Below are 14,783 nucleotides of genomic sequence, written 5' to 3' on the forward strand. Positions count from 1 at the left end.
CACCAGGTCTGGTTTTCATTGTGAAAGTCTAGGTGTCCAGGGTCTGTTCACCTCTGGCTGCCAGGCCAGACTGCTGTGCAGATGAAAGGTGATATTATAGGGACAGAGCTTTGGAAAAGGGAAAAAGCTCTCTTTAGGGGCAAGGCATTTATTATTAATTATGATGAAGCTGGTTCTCACAGTACTTCAGAACCGGAAAGACCTTTAGAGATCATCTAGCCCAACCTTCTCATGTTACAGATGAGGAAACTGAGGTCACGTAGTGAGTATGGGATCCAGGATATCTGTGCCATGGCTGGGGTTTTTCCTGCTACCTCCCATTATGCTTGAGACAGGACTCCTGCCAACAGAGGAACCCAGTGCCCCTGGAGCCCAGGAGGGCAGCCTAGGTCTCCTCCTCCTGACCTTCCTCCCTTCCCTCTTTTAAGGAGTGGGGACCAGCTGAAGTTTCTGAGTAACCCTCCAGGACCTACAGGCAGGAGTCCCATCGGCCAGCCCTCGACCTGGGTGCGATTGGGCCTAAGGCCTCAATGCCTATCCTGTTCCCTTCTGTCCAGGACTCCCAAGACTGATCTGCCTGTACCTCTAACCCCCTGACGAATTTGTGCCACCCTCTGCCGAAGGTCAGGTGTCAGAAAGCACCTCTGTCAATCCAGTCTGTTGTAAAGGATAAAAACCGCTCAGCTATGGCTTCTCCACTTTCTTGCATTTTTTTTTTTTTTCATTCCGTTGGTGACTCTGGTGGAGGAATCTTTGGGCCAGCAAGAGAGATTTTTTAATATCCTTTAAATTTATACTGGTCAGTCTTCTGTACAAGGATTTTCTGAAACCCTGTCCAGTACAGAGAACACAGGGTGGAGAGCTGAGAGACCTGGGCTGGGGTCCTGGCTCTGCCACCTGCTTGCTTGTGGGCCCGTCACTCATCCCAGGGCGTCTGTTTGCACAGCCATAAATGGAGGGGTTTGGATCAGGGCATGTCTGTTCCCTTCATTTATAACGTCCCATGACCTTCCTGGCCTGCTTCTGCTTCCCTAGTTCTTCCCAGAATCAGATGAAAAGAGGGTATAGCCACTGCTTTTAAGACTTGACTTTGTGAGGAAAAGAACGAAGTTAGGATGAATGGTACAAAATTTAGTTATCATTAGTTGCTGTGTATTATTATATACTAAATATCACACACATGCTATTTTCCTTTTTTTTAAAATTGGGGTATAGTTGATTTATAATGTGACAGTTTGCAAGTTTTCACAGCAAAGTGAATCAGTAATACATATATATATATATAACCACCTCTTTTAGATTCTTTTCTGTTATAGGCTCTTACAGAGTATTGAGTAGAGTTTCCTGTGCTTATTTTCCAGATTTATATTCTACCCCATTCCTAAGCTCTAGGCACATCCAAAGATGCTTTTCTTTTTTAAAAAGGGGGCATCACCTTATTACTTTTAAAGTGTAGCATTTATTTATATTTTGGCTGCACTGTGTCTTAGTTGTGGCACGCGGGCTCTTCGTTGTGGTGTGCAGGTCTCTCTCTAGTGGAGGTGTTCAAGCTCAATAGCTGCAGTGTGTGGGTTTAGTTGCCCCACGGCATGTGGGACTTTAGGTGCCTGACCAGGGATCAAACCTGCGTCCCCTGCGTCGGAAGGCGGATTCTTAACCACTGGACCACCAGGGAGGTCCTCCATTTCCAAGTACTTATATGCTTCACTCTTGGTTCACGTGGCTCCGATCAGCTGGGATGCTGGTACCTCCTTGTCCCCTCTATTTTCTATCTGTTGAACTCCTATTCAGGCTTCAAGACCCAACTCAAAGGCCATACTCTCAACGAACCATTCCCCAGTTGCCTCCAGTCAGAACCACTGGCTCCTTTGTGCTTTCGCAGGATCCTATGTAAGCTTCAACTCAGTAGACATTGTCTTCATCTCTGTCTCATTATCTTCCTTGGGGCGGGGGGCAGGGAGTTGTACTCACACTACAACTCCCAGAATGGGAGCACTGTACTTTACACATCAGAGTCTCCCCACATGTGGACTCAGTATGAAGTGAAGGGCTTAAAGCATCCTTGCCTGCTGGGATAGAAACTGGCAGTGAGGCCAGGGACATAGACTGCAGAGTCTATGGGCAGAAAAGCCCGGTAATCTGCTTCTGTGACTCTTTCCACACTGATATTTCAAAGACTGGAGCGAGCCCTGCCTGGCTTAGAGGAAGAGGATAAAGATAAATTTGAGAGTCTGAAAGCCCCAGGAAGCATGTAGGGAGGGTTCCCTGAACTGGGAACCCAGGTCCAGGAACTTAGTCCCAGTGATGCCACCTACTACCAACTAGCTGGCAGACTCGAGAGAGTCACTTTGTCTTTCTGTGCTTCAGTTTCCTTTTCTATAGGATTAAAGTATTGACTATCTTGAGAAGGCTCTTCCTACTCTGACCTTCTATGATGCTAATGAGAGGTCTAGCCCTATGATTAGCAATGCTCATTCTAAAAGGTAGAGAAGGAAATGACAACCCCCTCTAGTATTCTTGCCTGGAGAGTTCCATGGACAGAGGAGCCTGGTAGGCTACAGTCCATGGGGTCGTAAAGACCTGGACATGACTTAGCGACTAACACTTTCACTTTCAAAGGGTTGGGAATGTGGTCTGAAGGATGAGGGGCCCAGAACCCTCTCTTTAACTTTCTAGACCCTCTTCATTGACCAGTTTGGCTGGAGGACTGTGCAGTGGGTGCTGAGGAAGAGGGAGAAGGGGCAGACCCCTAGTCAGACAAACTGGGGTTCAAATCCTGGTGCTATCAATTACTACCTGGACCAGAGCCTGCCATGAAGTTCTGGCTGGACCAGGCCTAAGCTCTGCAGGGCAGGGATTGATTGGCCTTAGTCCTCTGCATGCTCCACAGTGCTTGGTACAGCTCCTGGCACAGATGGTGCTCTGGAAACACTCCTCCAGCCATCCAAATGGCCCTGGTGAGGCTAGGTGGGTTGGCAGGGCCTGGAGTCCATGGTCCACTGTAGGAAGGGGTGTCCGGAGCCATCTCAACATCAAGCTGGGGCAGGAGGGTGGGGGAGTGGTGCTGAGAAGGGGGAGGAGGGGACCTGGGGACCCAGGAGCAGCGGGAGGTGGCTGACACGGAGAGTTGCCCCAGGGATCCTGGCCCCTGAGGGCGGGTTGATGGGATTCAGGGCACCCAGGGTAGGACCGAGGTGTTTCTTGGTGTGCCTCTGTAGGGAGAGACATGAAGGATTAGTCTGGATTTACAGAGCATTACCAGTCCCAGTGCAGCCGGCTTGCGTTTGTCAAGAAACACTATTTGTTTAACATCTCAAGCCCAAACCAAACACAAAAGGCAGCTGCTCACAGAGGAGAGGCTCTGGGAGCTGTTAGGGGGAGAGTGCTACCCCTGGAGGTGGACACCTGGCTCTGTTCTCAGTCCTCTCCCAGTGGGCTTGGTGGCCAGCTCAGACATAGAGCCGGGTGTCCGGCTTATAGAGTGAGAACCAGCCAGTTTTCATCCAGATGCTGTGGGGACGGGCTTGCTCCCTCAGTTAGCAGAAAGTCTCAGTCCAAAGTCGACACCCACGCACTGGACAGATCCCAGTCTCTGGAGACTACCTTCTTGGTGGTCTCCCTCTTTCACTCAGAATATCGCGCAGAGATGAATATCCTCCTGTGTGTCCTTAGGGAATTTCCACTGGGACACATACTCAGAAGTGTCACGGTGCTTGTGCCCACTGCATGGCCCGAAACACCACCAAGCTGTCCTCTGTGTGGCTGTCTTGGTTTTCACCCTCCCCGGCAGTGCATGAGTTGGCCTGCTTAGTCCTCACCAATGCCAGTATGATTCACTTTTCTGTTTTTGCCGCTTGTATGTTTCACTGTTTTGATTTTTTTTTTAAACTAATTTCCCCCTTTCTCTCCCTTTCCCTTCTCCTTTTAACATCTCACCTCCCCTACATTACTAGGGTCTTAGGCAGGCCGGCAGGTGATGAGAGAGTGTGATCTGGGAGAAAACCAGCTTCTGTTCTCCAGCCTGGTGTGTGTGTGTGTGTGTGTGTGTGTGTGTGTGTCTAAAGGAGGCTGTGAGCCTGAGACTTTCAATTTCAGGCCTGGTCTTCTTTTCCCTCCTTCTATTTGCCAGCCCTTGTCCTTTTCCCCTCCACTCTCATTCTCCTCTCTGTTTGGCCAAGTCTTATAGAACAATTAAAACTAGAGGAAACCTTAGCCTGGACAGTGCTGATAAGGAAACTGAGGCCTGGCAAGGGGAGCCATACCTCCAGACCTCACAGCTTGCCGGGCCAGGGCCAGGACTCGAGCCCAACTATCCTGACCCACAAGCCTTTAGCGGCAAGGTAAGCGCCCTAGACTCTCTTCCTTCCCATCGTTAGAATTAAGTCCCCTAAGCCTGTCCTCAGTAGAGATTCTGGAGTGGCCATGACCTGTATCCTCTGACAAACCTGAATTCTCTGTTGCTGCTAAGGAAAAAAGTAAGCCTGGAGATCTAGTCAACAGCCTCACAAATCTTAAAATCCTCTTTTGCAGGTTTATGGCTTATGAGAAGCAAGCAGAGGCAGCCTGTTCTCAGCACCAAACACAATAATTATAACAGCACTTGCAATGATTAATCAGCCAGTGACTATTGAGTGGAGTCCGTGAGCATGCATGGCAATGTGTGTGTGTGTGTGTGTGTGTTCATCCAGGTGGGGGAGAGGGCAATGGAGGTGACTGTTACCAGTGAGCAGGTTTTAGATGTCTTGCCCTCAGTGGAGGGGCTGGGTCGCCAACTTGATGTTCCTTGGGTAGAGAGTCATGATCTGCCTGGGGCTGCAGCTGTTTCTCCTGGGAGAGGAGTCCCATTTCCTGTGGTCCTGACTCAGCTGGGCTGAGCTGGGCCCCTCACCGTACTGGGAGAAAGGAACTGATGACCAGAAGCAGGTTCCAGGCTGGTCAGCCAGATTAATGAGAGGCTTTACCTGCATGATGTATACAGTAAAACCAAGGAACTTGGGATGTTCGGCCTGGAAAAAAGATGCAGAGGACATGTGAGCTGTCACATGGAGGAGGAATTAGCTTTGTTCTGGATGGCCTAGGAGGGGCCAGTGATCTGTGTGGAAATGCTCCAGTGAAAGAGCTTTCGGCTCAAAATAGATGGAACATTCTCTGTATCTCTGCAGAAGCAATGGACTGCACAGATGTAATGAGCTCCTGGTCAATGAAGGTATGCAGGGATGGTCTGATTTATCCTTTGGGTTCAGGGTTGTTTTTTTTTTTAATCTTTTTTTCCTTCCAATTTTTTGAGATATAATTGACATATACCACTATGTAAGTGTGAGTTGTACACCATAATGATTTGACTTACATATATCATGAAATGATTACCACATTAAGTGTAGTGAACATTCATCATCTCATATAGATACAAAATAAAAGAAAAAAAAATTTTTCCTTGTGATGAGAACTCTTAGGATTTACTCTCTTAACAACTTTCGTATATAACATATAGCAGTGTCCATTGTTTATCATGTTGCATACTGTATCCTGGTACTTATTTATCTTGTAACTGAGAGTTTGTACCATTTGACTGCCTTCATCTGATACCTCCTCCCTCCACCCCCTGCCTCTGGTAGCCACAAATCTGATCTCTTTTTCTATGACTTTGTTTGTAAAGTATAATTGTCCGGTGACACTATGTTAGTTACTGGTGTACAACGGTGATTTTTCTATACATTACAAAATGATCACCACAATAAGTCTAGTTACCATCTGTCACCAGACAAAGATATTACATTATTATGACTATGTTCCACACACTGTACATTTCATACCCATGACTCACTTATTTTGTAACTGGAAGGATGTACCTTTTAATCTTCCTCACCTATTTGGGTTTGAGGCTATTTCAGAAGACTCCAAGGAGCTAGTACAGGGCTGGCTCATGGTAGGCCTGCAAGAGATGCTTTGTCACCTGATTGCTGACAGTACTGAGTTTGGGGGCTGGACTAGATGCACTTCGTAGTTCATTCATGGAACATTTCCTCTGTGCCAGGCCCTTTGACACTGCTGGAAAGGCTACAATTCCCTGGCCCCAGGAAGAGTTGGACCTGGGGTTCTTGTTGAGTCTTCACAGCACTGCTTTCTCTCAGCTCCCCTGCCCATCCCCCCGCCCAAGTCCCCTCCACATATACCTGCATCACGCAGAGGCCCAACACTTACAGGTAGGAGTAAGGGCCTAGAGGCCCTAGGGCTCCAGCAAGGGAAATGAGCCTCTGGCAGGCTAATTACTGGGAGCTGATTCTATTAAGCAGATAGCTCGCTCTAGGCAAAGCAATTACATCTAATCAGCCCCTTGCAGCAGTCCAAAGGGACAGCCGTTTGAGCCAGACACACGCGTGAGTAGGAACATCAAAGCAGCCTGAGGCTCAGGCCTGGGCTTTGTCTCAGGCCAAGGGCTGCTCAGAAAGTGGTCCCCTGGCCCCTTGCAGGGGCTGCCCAGATCTCAGTCTGCTATGTTGCTACAGCTCCACGAAGCAGCCCTGAATGGAGACTCAATGACCCATACTGATACTTGGCTCTGCCACCAAGGAGCTGAGTATCACTGGGGAGTTTGCTTCTCTGTCCCAAGACTCAGTTTCCTTATCTGTCAAATGAGAAGGATGGACAAGGAAGGATCTAGTCCAAGTCTGAAACTGGAGTCCATCTCGATATTGATCTGTATATTTAGAAATGTCCTAAGAGGGAAGATCTAACACTGTGTTCTTATGAAAAAAAATAATAACAATAATAAATGAATAAAGAGGCAGGAGGAAACTTTTGGAGGTGTTGGATATGTTTATAACATAGATTGTCCTGATGGTTTCATAGATGTATGTATACTTATCTCCAAATGCAACAAGTTGTATACATTAAATATGAACAGCTTTTGTGTATGTCAGTAATATCTCAATGAAATGGTTTTAACTAAAAAACAACCCAAAGATGTTAGTCTATCTAGTCTACCTGGTTTGGATTCTAGTTCAGGCTAAAATGAGTTGACCACTACAAGAGAATTTTTAAAATCCTCAAACATGGAAATACATGCTGCAGGGTCTAATTATTCAGGCTTTCTTTTTTAAAAGCTGAAATAATGTATTTTTTAAATACATTACAAATGCCCTCCTGGAACTTTTTGCCTCTAGAAATTCAATGAAATATGTGTACCCTAAAAACCAGACACGATTTTTTTGACAGTGAATCTGGCTTCCAGATTCTTTGAGGAAGCTGGGTCATGTCAGTGGGGTAAGGAAAGGGAGAAGGGGTCCCTGGAAGTGAGGGGGTGATAAACAAGATGGAGACAGGAGGGTCCCTGGGCTGACAGCGTCTATTCTACCTGCGCTGGTTCCTTTCCCGGAGGAAGAACTCCCTGCAAGATACCTGGATGCTGTCAGGATGCTGAGGGGGAATTTTTTTTTTATGTATTTAAAAAAAATTTTTAATTTTATATTGGCATATAGTTGATGATGCCAGGCTTCCCTGGTGGATCAGATGGTAAAGAATCCACCTGCAATGTGGGAAACCTGGGTTCAGTCCCTGGGTTGGGAAGATGCCCTGGAGGAGGGCATGGAAACCCATTCCAGTATTCTTGCTTGGAGAATCCCCAGGGACAGAGGAGCCTGGTGGGCTACAGTCCATGGGGTCGCACAGAGTTGGACCGACTGACAACTAAGTGCAGCACAGCACATAGTTGATGGACGATGTGTTAGTTACAGGTGCACAGCAAAGCGATTCAGTTATGCACACACATGGATCTAGTCTTTTTCAAATTATTTTCCCATTTAGGTGATTTCAGAATATTGAGCTGAATTCCCTGTGCTATACAGTAGGTCCTTGTTGGTTATTGCATGTGCCAATCCCAAACTCCCAATTTATCCCTCGATCCTTCCCCTTTGGTAACCAGAAGTCCATAACGGTTTCTGTTTTGTAAATAAGTTCATTTGTATAACTTTTTTTTTTTAGATTCCACATATAAGTGATATCATATGATATTTGTATTTCTCTGTCTGACTTATTTCACTTAGTATGATAATCTCCAGGTCCATCCATATCACTGCAAATGGCATTATTTCATTCTTTTTAATGGCTGAGTAATATTCCATTGTGTATATAAATCACATCTTCTTGTCCATTCATCTGTCAATAGACATTTAAGTTGTTTCCATGACTTGGCTATTGTGAATAGTGCTGCTATGAACAGAGGGGTGCTTATATCTTTTTGAACCATGTTTTTATCTGGATATATGCCCAGGAGTGGAATTGCTGTATCATATGGTTCCTATATTTTTAGTTTTTAAAGGAATCGCCATACTGTTCTCCATACTGGCTGTACCAATTTACATTCCCACCAACAGTGTAGAAGGGTTCCCTTTTTTCCCACACTCTCTCCAAGAATGTTGAGGAAGAATTTAAACATCAGTCCCTCCCAGCACTAACATTCTAGGATCCTGGGTTGGTACTAAGCAACTGATGTGACCCAAACTCAACATGTGGGCAGCCTAGTGGGGAGGACCAGGATGCAGCAGAGCTTTGCAGTGACCAGCTGTGAGACCTGGGCAAGCCATGGCCCTTCTTTGAGCCTCAGCTTCCTCCTCTACAGCACAGGAAAATGAGGGCCATCTCCATGTAGGCCCTTTCACATAGTGGTTGGGGGACTCCAAGTGAGATGATGAATGTGAAACTGAGAGTAATTAATTAATTCTATTAAAAGGTGAGAATGTAAACCAAGAAGCTTCTGTATACCAAAGGAAACTATCAGTAAAATGAAAAGGCAACCTATGAAATAAGAGAAGATATTTGCAAATATTTGCAGAGATATTTGCATATATCTGATAAGGGGTTAATGTCCAAAATATATAAAAAACCACACAACTCAATAGAAAAAACTAAAGCATTCAGTTAAAATATGGGCAGAGGATCTGAATAGACATTTTTCCAAAGGAGGCATACAAAGAACCAGCAAGCACATGAGAAGATGTTTAACATCACTAATCACCAGGGAAACTCAAATCAAACCCTTAATGAGCTACCACCTCACACCTGCTAGAATGACTATTATCGACAAGAGATGACAAGTGATGATAAGAATGTAGAGAAAAGGGAACTCTCTTGCACCGCTGGTGGAAATGTAAATTGGTGCAGCCATTATGGAAAAAACAGTATGGAGGTGCCTCAAAAACATTAAAATAGAACTTCCATGTGATGCAGCAATTCTACTTCTGCATATTAATCTGGAGGAAATAGAATCGTTATCTCAAACAGTATCTGCATCCCCACTTTCATTGTAGCATTATTTACAACAGCCAAGATTTGGAAACAACCTAAGCATCCATCAGTGGATAAATGGATAAAGAAAATGTGGTATATATACAATATAAAAAAGATATAAAATAGAAGAAAATTCTGCCATTTACAGTAATGTAGATAGACCACGAGGGCATTATGCTAAGTGCAATAAGCCAGAGAGTGAAATGCAAATACCGTATGACCTCACTTTTATGTAGAATCGTACAAAAACTGAACTCATATAAGTACAGAGAGCAGATTGGTGTTTGTCCAAGGCAGAGGGTGGCATGTAGGCGCAATGGGTGAAGTGGTCAGAGGGTAGAAACTTCCAGTTGTAACATGAGTCCTGGGGGTATAATATACATCATGGTGACTATAGTTAACAACCCTCTAATGTAGATTTGGAAGTTGTTAAGCGAGGAGATCTTAAAAGTTCTCATAACAAGGAAAAAAATGATAAGTATGTGTGGTGGATGGATGTCAACTAAACCTACTGTGGCAATCATTTAATAATATATACATACATCAAATCATTAGAGGTAATACATATATGTCAATTATATCTCAATTTAAAAAAAGAAAAAAGATAAGAATGTTATTATTAACAACAGCTGGAATCCAGGTCTCCCTCTCTAATCCAGCCCCTCTCTCTGTTTTGATTTTCATGACTGTAGCTTGAGAGCAGGATGGCCTTGCTGGAGCAGACCGTGGGGACCACCTGACTTCCAGCTTTCCCTAGCCTTGGTGATCTCGGATGGCCAGCGCCCATGTAATCAGACCAAAGCCTTGGTCTGTCATTGAAAAGAAGTCCTGGCACTGATTGGCAACCAGTGGCCTTGCTGGGCCATGCATAGCCTTTGGGTGTTTGTTGCGGGGAGGAGAAACAGCCTTGATTCAGACGTGGCTTGAGGACAGCTGGTTTCCCTGGATCAGACTGGCAAGAAAGAGGAGGGAGGTGAGATATAGGGGGTGGGGGCACCAAGCTGTCCTGGACTGACCTGCTCATCAGCACCCCCATTAGTCACTTGTCAGGAGGGAGGCTACAAGGAAGAACCATGTTATTCCCCATATTATTCTGAGAATGGTGGAAAGGAAGGCTGGACTGGAAGGCTGTCGGAAAGCCTGGAATGGCAGCCTAAGAAATCTGCATGGCTGGATGGAGGCAGAGGGGGAATGTGACACGTGCTGGGGCAGGCTATTCCCTGAAGAGATCACAGCCCTCAGAGCCAAGCCTGCATCCCTTGGTGTGGGCTCCTGTCTTGTGTGATCTTCCCAGTCTGCCTCTCTGGTCTCATCCCCCTTGCTCTGCTTAGGGCTCTTTGCACCAGCCATTCTGTAATCTTCACAGTCCCTCCAAATGTTCCAGGCTCTTTCTTCCCTTTCTGCCAGAAATGCACATTGTGCCAGCTATAGATATGACCATACTTAGTGTTGCCCTTGGAATGGCAGCATTCCCACTTTACAGATGAGAAAACTGAGGCTCACAACAAAGCAAATGGGCTAAGCTCTTACAGGTAAATACACAACAGATTCAGTATTCAACCCAGATCAGTTTGACTCCAAATTCTGTGCTTTCCCTCTTTTGCCACACTCCCTCGCCAGAAAACGATTGAGGAAAGAGCTAGGCAGCAACAGGGCAATAGAACAAAAGGTGCTATCTACACAGAGACTGGCCCATGGCTGGAGCTTACAAATACTGGTTGAGTGAATGAATGAGCAGCTCAGAGAGGAAGGCTGTAGGTGGGGCCAGGACTCAGCACCTGGGCTTGTCTCTGGTGGGACAGATGCTTGACTTTGAGTAGGAAACAGGGCAGAACTGTGGATGAAGCCAAGTGGCACCAGCTTGCCAAGGAGCTGGGAGAAAAAAACAGCCATGAACGAGCTGGACTTGGTGACCGATCCCAGGTGGAGAGGAAAGAGGAGGCAAAGTTGTCCATGGCCCAACCTTAGCATGGTGCCCCAGCACCCAGTCCAGGCAGGGGCTCAGAAGGGTCTCTACAGCTATGCACATATTGAAGGATGCCTTTGAGGCTTTGATCTAGGTGTCCAGGAGAACAGCCACGTCTCCAGCGCATGGAACAATCTGAAGGGGAAGGGACCATCCCACCCCCTGGGTGGAGGTTGGTCCTGGTACAGGGTCACCGTGCACAGGCACAGGTGGGTTCCTGGGCTCTGTGCTGTGTGGATGTCAGGTGACACAGAGATGGCATCGTCCGGTGATCCATGGAAACCACAGCATGTCAGGGAGCTGCAGATCAGCGAGGAGGCAGCGCTTAGGCGGAAGGGCACCAAGACGTCGGGGAGATGGAAAAAGTGATGTCGTTAAGGAACAATGTGGCCAAAGGAATGAGCTGTAATTTGCTGGATCCAAAAGGACAAATGAGAAAACGGCTGCCAGAGGCCCAGGAGTGTCTGATGATGGCCTGACACAGTCTTGGGGGAGGGACTGAGCCCCAGCCCAAGGCCAGAAGGGAGTCACCCCGTAGGCTATGTGGACCCTAATACCTTGCCAAGCAAACCCTCCAGTCTATTAATAAAGGCTTGATGAATTGAGTCAGGACAAACCTCCTGGCCAGAGAACTCTACCCTCTTTGAATGGAGTGGATCTAAGGAGGCAGCTATGAGGAAGAGGAGAGACCATAGGTTCTTTTGGTTGTTGTCGTTAAATAATTTTTATTTAGTTTTGGCTGTGCTGGGTCTTCGTTGCTGCATGCAGGCTTTCTCTAGTTGCGGCCAGTGGGGCTGCTCTCTAGTTGTGAGGGCTTCTTGTTGCAGTGGCTTCTCTTGTTGTGGAGCAGGGGCTCGAGAGCACAGGTTCAGTAGTTGTGGTGCATGGGCTCAGTTGCCATGAAGCATGTGGGATCCTCCCAGACTAGGGATCGAACAAGTGTCTCCTGCAGTACCAGGCAGATTCTTAACTACTGGGCCACCAGGGAAGTCCAAGAGCATAGGTTCTGAGGTCAGCATGCCTGAGTGGGTTTCTACTTTTTCACTCTAGTCTAGTTGAGAACCTAATTCGCCTTGGGTGGGGCTCCAGCTCACCTGCTACCCTGTGGGGCCCAGTCTTCCACAGAAGGGTGTTCTCTCCTGCAAGTCTGGGGCCAGGGAACTTCAGGGTCTGATGGACTGGGATTCCAAGAGGTGACTGACCTCCAGGGACTTCACTGGGCCGTACGAATGGCCACACCAAGGCCTCTGTCCACCCATCAATGGTGAACCCAGACATATGCTCTCCTGTTTGCCCCCAAACTCAGTTTGAAGAGCATATCCAGAGCATGTGTGGTCCCATTGTCATCTCCATTTTTTCAAGGAGGCAGGAGAGCTCCAAGATCCACCTAGATGGTAAGTGGGGGAAGTGGGACTCCTGGGTGGCCCCCCACAACACAGTAGTATCTGTACATCTTCCTTCTCTCTCTGCACACACCTGTAAAGTCTCCCCCAGGGCCTGTGATTGTCCTCAGCTGCCAGGTCAGTTCTCCTGAACTCCTTCAACAGTAAGTCCCACTTCTTATCTCCTGTGTCTGAGCCCTTTCACTCCCAGGCTGGACCAATCTCCAAAAGATTGGGAGAGGGCTGCAGAAAGGGAAGCCTGACACCCCTGTATGGAGAAGGAAACACGGCACAGGGCTGGCCTGAGCCAAGGTCAGGCTCCAAGCTTTCTTGTCCTCAGGTCTGGCGAGAGCTGCAGAGAAAGGCAACAGGCAGAGAAACACTGTTCTGTTTTCTTAAGCTCCCAGCTGGGTCTGAGAACACCAAATCCTCTTTGAGAAAACAGAAAGGGGATTAAAAAAAATCAAGATATTAACCTTTTGAAATTGGACACCCCCCTCCATATAGAGATTAATTTCTCTCCTAAGCGGTTTTTTCATTTCTGTAAACATGTTGATTCATGCCGGCATCATGGCCAGCCTGGATTATGGATGGATGGAGAGACAGATGACCTCATCTCAGCCCCGTGCGCACCCAGGTGTCTGTGTGTGCACATGCACACACGCACACACACACCTGGAATAGCAGAGAGCCCTGGACAAGGAGTCGCAGATATTGGGCTTTATTTCCAGCTCTGCTGCTGAACCTCAGATTCTCATCTGTAAAAGGGATGCTTGGACCAGCCAGGTTTCTCAGATTCCTTACCAGCTCACTCTCTGGCTCCGCCTGGCAGTGTAGGTTGCCCCCTCCACCCTCACCCCTCCCTGCCCTCGGCTTCTCAAGGGCCCTGCATGTTTCTCCCAGGATTTCTCTGATAGCTTTCAGGCCTGAACAGCAAGCACAGGCAGGGCGGGGGAGGGGAAGCATGCACTTTGTTTCTGTGTGGGGCCAGAGCAGCTTTTATGGTTACTTCAGCTCTGCTATAAATGCAAAGTCACCTGTAAAACACCCAGCACGTGATCGGAGAACATGGTTGGTGCTTCTCCAAGTCGATTCTTTCCCCTTCCACTTCCTTTTTTTAGTTTACCTGGGTGCTCACACCCATCTGAGGCCTGGTTCCTTTCATCAGCCTCATCCGCTGGAGAAGCCACATTTTTTTCTAATTTCAGGTTCCCCTCGGCATGTGTCACGTGGCTCCAGGATGAACTAGTGAATGGTTCCCATTGCTTTTATGATGAAGAACTGGCTCCTCGGCGTGGCCTGCAGGGGGCTCTTGTGGATCCGCACTCCTAACTTCTCCAGGCTGGCCTGGCAGTCCTGCCGCTCTGGGCTTTGGGAGCCTCTTTCATATCCCATCCTGTCATGCTGCTTCCTCCTTGGCTCCACGTGAACTCTGTCTCCGCCCAGGTTGACCCCTGTGTCCACCTGGTGCACATACCCGCTCTTCTGATGGTCCTGTCTCCAGGAAGTCCTCCTTGACCCCAGGGAGGTTACATCCCTTCTGCTGTGGTCCTCTGTTCCCCTTTCCTTCCAATGACAAAACATCATCATAATGAAAAGACCAGTTGTACCTAAAGCATCAGATGTCTACCTTCCTCACTGGACCATAAATGCCAGGAGGGCAGGGACAGGCCAATGTGTCTGTTTGATTCAACACTGTCTCCCCAGCACCTGCTCAATGTCTGGGCTCCACAGTAAATGAATGAGTTCTAACTGAGTCTAAAATCACTCTCTTTAAACTCGGCTTAGAACCTTCCATGAGGTCCAGGCAGAACATTTCCTAAAATAGTTTCACTCTTCTCTTCTCTAACTCTGACCTCCACTAAAGGTTTTCTCTTTTCCCTACTGATGCCACAGATTCTCAAAACCTCAATTTCTTTTTAAACATACTTCCGACCTGCCTACACCAACAGCCCAACCAAGCAAGTTTTCGTATCCACATTTCAGTTCCTTCCACCTTCCGGCAAGCCCAATCATTTCCAAACCTTGGTTGTGTTCTGATTCTTGAGGCTGCAGCCAGCTGTGGTTATTCTCAACTCTTGCTGTCACGGGGGAGGACGATAGATGTGGGCTAGCCCTGACTCAGCGAGGACCGGGAGAGAGGCGCTGAG

The sequence above is a fragment of the Bubalus kerabau genome, chromosome 11, assembly GCF_029407905.1.
Source record: "Bubalus kerabau isolate K-KA32 ecotype Philippines breed swamp buffalo chromosome 11, PCC_UOA_SB_1v2, whole genome shotgun sequence".
Classification (NCBI taxonomy): domain Eukaryota; kingdom Metazoa; phylum Chordata; class Mammalia; order Artiodactyla; family Bovidae; genus Bubalus; species Bubalus kerabau.